The sequence below is a fragment of the Ascaphus truei genome, chromosome 2 (assembly GCF_040206685.1).
Source record: "Ascaphus truei isolate aAscTru1 chromosome 2, aAscTru1.hap1, whole genome shotgun sequence".
In the NCBI taxonomy this organism is placed as follows: domain Eukaryota; kingdom Metazoa; phylum Chordata; class Amphibia; order Anura; family Ascaphidae; genus Ascaphus; species Ascaphus truei.
This window is the reverse complement of record NC_134484.1, coordinates 171,492,620-171,498,718: the sequence shown is the minus strand read 5'-3', so window position 1 is coordinate 171,498,718 and position 6,099 is coordinate 171,492,620.

Here is a 6,099-nt window from a genome sequence, read left to right as displayed (position 1 = left end):
CCTCAGAGGAATAACCAACTACATCCCGGAGGTAGAACAAGGCGCCAAGATCTTGCTGCTGCTCGGTAGGGACATCTTGAGGGTACATAAAGTCCGTAAACAGCGTAACGGACCCCACGACGCACCATACGCCCAAACACTTGACCTAGGATGGGTGATAGTGGGCAACGCGTGCACTGACAAAGGGCACGGACAAGACTATGTTGACGCCCGCAGAACGGTGATAACAGAATGTGGACACACATCCCTCTCTGAACCATGTCTTGGCCATCTCCAAGTGACAGGAGGGCCAAGTGAAGAGAAGAGACAAGGTCATACCCCTGAGATCGACAAGAACATCCTCACATCAGGGGGATGTGACAATGGCCTAGGATGCTCAGCAGCTAAGGATGATGAGTCAATTCCACCAAAGAAAGAAAGTAACCTCCCAAAGGTGACCGACAAAGGGATCGTCCAAAAGACAATAAACAATCAGACAGTCCTCCAGAGAGCAATGACACGTACAGACATTCCTCTCCACAGAATATCAAGTGGCAAAGCAGCCAGCTGCCACGGCCGGCATAGCCGCAAAAGATTGCGCCCTGCAGGTGAAGCCACAGTGGCAAAAAGACTGTCCTCTCACACGTCAAAAAAGAGACAGTCGCAGAGACATTTCACAAAGGGATTTACAAGGACAAAAGAGACTGTTCTTCGTCAAGTCCAAGGAGAAAACAACCTCTTGACGGCAGTCAACAAAGAGACACAAAGGCGTATCACCAAAATACGTGCAGACGTTCTCATGCAAGGGGAATGCACAGATGACTTAGGGTGCACAGCGTTCCAGACCACAAGGGACGACGACAAGCAAACACCATCGATGGAAGATAGAGGATTCCTGATGTTAACGGTCAAGGAGCTCGTCAAAGATGGACCGGGCAGTTGGTTGAACCCGCTACCATTCCGTTCACCAAGAAGGCGCATCCCAAACAATGGAGAACGTGCCATCTCTAGGTTCACTTCGCACCTCTGCGACCTACAAAGGGAACCGGAGACCAAAAACAACTTTGTGGCCTCCATCCAGAAAATATTCCTTACCGGCCACGCAAAGCCAATCATCTGGGGTCTACCACCCTCAGGAACCCGATCAAATCCAGGTAGTGTTCAGCCCCAGCACTCAGCTCCAGGGAGTCTCCCTGAACTACGCCCTCTTGACTGGACTAGATTCGACAACCTGTCTTCCAGGAGTGTCGATCCGCTTCCGCAAGGAGCCAAAGGCCATCTCCTTCTGCCAAACGCCAGGTGTTAGAGTGAAAGGCTACCACAACTGGCATACCTACAAGGGGATGCACTCTGTAGGTAAAACTACAGAGACAAAAGGACTGTTCTTCCATAAGTTCAAAAAGAAACAGTGCCAGAGACTTTCACCAAGAGAGACACTGTGGTGCACCCAGCTAACCTGGAACGATGCATCTACTTTGCATCCTTTGCCCAAGAACCTTGGCCAAGGGACTTTGAAGCCAGTGATGACAGCCGGAATCACATTGTTATGTGGACATGGACTTTTGCATTGTTATATTATGTTTGCATTGCACATATGTTTCACATACTTTATTATAGTGGTATCTCCAGATACCAGACGGGGAGTGTCATGGAACAAGAATCACATCTCTGTTTCACCCCCCCCCCCCCTTTCCTTTGCAGTTTCTGCCCGTCAGTTTCTCATTTCCAGCTGCATGTGTTTTGCTCTGTGCACACATACAATGCCTGTGTGTTAGACACAGTGTTGCAATCCCTGTCTGTGCATTATGCCAGTGAGTTGCTACAGCAACCTCAGCCTCTCTCTCAGAATGGGCTAGTCTGCTTTCTCCCCCTCTGCCTTGCCTACAGATGGTTTGTCCCCAGGCTATCTTGTTACCCAGAATACACTGGCACTTCCTTTTACATTTAACACTGGCTGAGTGAGTACCTGCTGTAATTTGCTCTACTGGCAAGGCCTCATCCTTTTCACCTGCCCTTACTACAAAGCACCCACAGAGAGACATTATTCCAACACAAACACCCCATCCACAAGTGCCTGTCTTTATTGCTACTTTCCTTAATAAAGTGAAGAAAATATACAGGACTTGTTGTGCTTTGGAAAGAGGGCTGAGTTGAAGCTAGCTGGGTTCATTCGTACCCCCAGACATGACCCTGGATCCAGAATAATGATGCCTCTGTCCCTTCGGACGTTAAGAATCTAAATGCCTGCCCTTTTTTCCCCCCATTTCCTCCCCTACCTGTTTATTTAGCCATATTGGTTTAGGTTTACATAGTTACATAATAGATGATGTTGAAAAATGACATACATCCATCAAGGTCAACCTATGCTAAATTTAGATGAATTTATCCTTTTTTTGTACTTGCAGTACTTGTTTCTTTTATATCTATTACCCAAGGCTATACACTGATAAGTGTGCTTTTCTAACAATGTTTAAAAGACTGCCCATTTATCTTCTATTTTCCCTGTAAAACAGTCATCCCAATGTATTCCTTAGTTTATTAAAATCTGCCTTTCTAAAAATAAAAGTCTTTGTTGAACCCATGTAATATATTTTTTGATTATTTATTTCACATGAGACCGTTAGGATCATTGTTTTCCAAATGTTCTTAAACTTCAATATTTATTATTAATTCTACATTGTTTTGTCGTTGTTTGCACATGCACGAAGATAAGAGCAAACACGGGTCGTAGATAATGAATCGTTTATTGTATTATACTGAATGATCATACAGGAGTGTCAACAAGAGACTCTGCAAGGGGAGGGCCCATGCAGCCTTTTTATACACGAGTTTCTTTATCTAAAATAAGTTGCTAGGTAGAATACAATATCGCCTCCCTATTCTAAACCTATCATTATAAAGGTCACTAAATAAGTCAAAACTGGGTTAAAACATTCATAATACAACAAACAAGGTCTGTTAGGATACATTTTTGTCTCTAAGTCTGTGTAACTGCACAATACATGCTTCTCCCTCATTTCTGGGCATTGAGCCATAGGCCGTTTTGGCCTTGAGTCCTGGTAGCAAAACCGGTACATACACATACTTTCACACACAAGTGATTGCAGGAACACAGCATGAGACACAAGACAGAGACTTGTGAAGACAAAGACAGACAAAATGGAGACGAAATGGATTCTGCACACCCCCAACAAACTCATCTCCAGGGACCCCCCAGTCCATTTCATCAATATGTTATCCACTTCTACAGTATGTTCATTTCAACAATATTAGATCAACAGTCCTTTCTCTTATACTTTTCAAAAACTTTAGTGAGAAATGTATAACTTTATTCTTGGAAAACACGGTATACATCCCTGGTAGAGGGTATTTCCTTGGTGTATAACCCTTGGTCCGGTACCTCAATTCCTTGGAGTCTCACCCACTCCTTATCCATTCGCAATTGTTTTTCACTCTTCTGACAAGCATTTATTTGTTGTTGTATTAGATCAACAGTTTGATATCACCAAATGCAGTACTGCCCCTCTCCTGGTTGGTTCCTCAATAATTTGGGTCATGTAATTGTCTTTAGGCACCCCCCAAAAACCTGTTTCCTTTTGTTGTAATGCTGTCATTGCCCCAGTCTATGGGGCCTATTCAGGTAGCTTTGATAAAATCACTGCCATATCGAATGGTTTGGCATGACCTACGACCTGTCTGACATTTGTGTTATCACGGTATTCAGAAAGAGTTATTGCAAGTCAGATACCATCCGGTAGGAAAATGCTATACCGCTCGAGTTTGCAGTGTCTTTAGCTGTGTCTTTTTCAAAGATCTGCCTGTGCAATCTACCTGCAGTCTGTAAAAGCTGCACAGAGAGAACTGCATCTCCCTGCATAGCTCTTACAGGTGATGGCACTGTTTTAATTTTATTTGAATAATACAGTAATGAAGCAGGGGGCCTTCGGAGCTGAACCGCATTAATTTCAGCCTCGGGGACCCCCTGCTTCCCGAGTTACAGGCCCCGGTATGAGGTGCCGGTATCTCTGCAAAGTTTAAATGTCCCAGTCATGTGACACAGGAGATTTAAACAATACAATACCGGGGACTGTAACTCGGGAAGTAGCGTGTCCACGAGGCCAAAATGTATGCGGTTCAGCTCTAGAGACCCCCTGCTTCAATACTGTGTTAAAATAAATAAAAAAACAGCTGTATTACCTTAAGGACTAGCTGCTAAGGTAATGAAGGGGTTAAACCAGAGTACCTGGTTTGTTGGGAGTAAATGGGATGGGTGAAGAGGGTAGTTGCCCCGGGGTGGTTGGTTAGGCCTACCCGGAAGGTTGTCGGAGGGTTTAATCCCTTTATTACCTTAGTGGTTACTACCACTAAGGTAATGAAGGGCTTAACTCCTTCCGCTACCCACCCGAGAGGTAACAAGCCACCCCTGGCCAACTACCCCCTTCACCCACCCCCTCTACTCTCAATAAACATTCAAATACAATACAACAACCAACACACCCATTGATTGCCAGTGTGGTTAACTACGCCCTCAATGGGAGCAAAGATAACCCCAATAGCAATGAATGGGCACCCTACCCAGCCTCTCTACCCCAAACACCCCCTCCCCAACACATACAGTACAGTAATGGGCAAAATTCCTATTATCCAGATCTGGATAATAGCACATTTACTCATTAAAAATAAAACATTACCCAGCCAGCATATAGTAAATTAATGTTGTACTTACCCCTGCCAGGATGAAGGGCACCCTCATCTTCATCCTTCGTGTGTTCCGTGGGCAGCAACATTAAAATTAAAAACTAACTACTGGCCACTAACTCCTTGAGCTGGTATTAATGCGTGTCTGCTTCAATCCAATGTAGTAAGAATACATATTCTCCATCAGAGTAACATCGCAGATCCCATCAGAACCTGCGATTTGCAGTCACGATGTGCATCTCGGAGCTACCTGAATAGCTCGATCTGGCAAAAAAATGTGAGTTTGAGCATATTTTTTGCTACTGCAAGGTTTGCCTGAGCGGGAGCGCTACCGATTGGGAAGAAGCAGTTTTCTAGCGAGTTTGGCATGTTATCAGAACTTTCTGAATAGCTACAAATGCAAACTCGCTCGAAAAGTGCTCAAAACTGTGGGTAAGTCACTTATCGAAGCTACCTGAATAGGCCCCTATGTCTGGATAATTCAAATCCTCCATTATGCAAACATAACCTAGTTGTTATGCCTTCTCCATTTGCAAAAGTATGCTGGCTTCCCCTATCTCACAGATATTTGGTGGGTTATAGCATGTAGTCTGATGTGAGCTGCACACAACCTCCTTCCTTGAGACGCCGACAGCCATTTTCTTGGTGATGTTGTGGCCGGATGACATGTCCATGTAGGCACGCATTTACCCAGGGCCGAGTCTGAGAATACCTCTCTGCAATATTGTTATATACTGTATGGCTGCTGGCAGTCTAAATCCTAATGAGGTCTATGTACAATGCATAGCAAATGGCTTTTTTTTGGCTAATCAGCTTTGTTGTTGCCACGGGTACTGTAATTCTCAGCCACAATATACACATTTTGAAAACATCAGTACATCCAACTTTTTCTCCATGACTAATGACTGCCAAATGAATCACTATGAAGGTTTTTTTTTTTAAAGCATACTTTAAGGGCCATGTACCAATACCACTATTAATGCTAATATTCTATACTTTTATTCACAATATCAGTGCATTGTGAGAATATTTAATCTTGACAACCCTTGAAGATAATCCTGTTCTTTGCTGATATGTGCGAGTTTAAACCAGCCGTGAATTAATTAATTTCAGGGAGTCTCAACATAAAAAAGTTGAAGATCAACAATGTTATGTTAACTAGTCAAAACTGCTCTCACGTTATTTTTAAAGCCACTCTCTCTAAAAAGTCAACGTTTTATTTGAAGTCATCAATAACAACAGGTATGGATACACTCACTGAACATCTAAAACCACTAGTCAAGTAAATAATAAATGCCTTGCGTCCATCCTCTTTCACAGTGTGTAAGACTTAATCAAAAAACTTTATCAGCTGCAAAGTAAAACCTCAAAGTAGATATTAATATCTCCGCTCTTCAACTACTAAGTAAAAGGTCAAAAGCG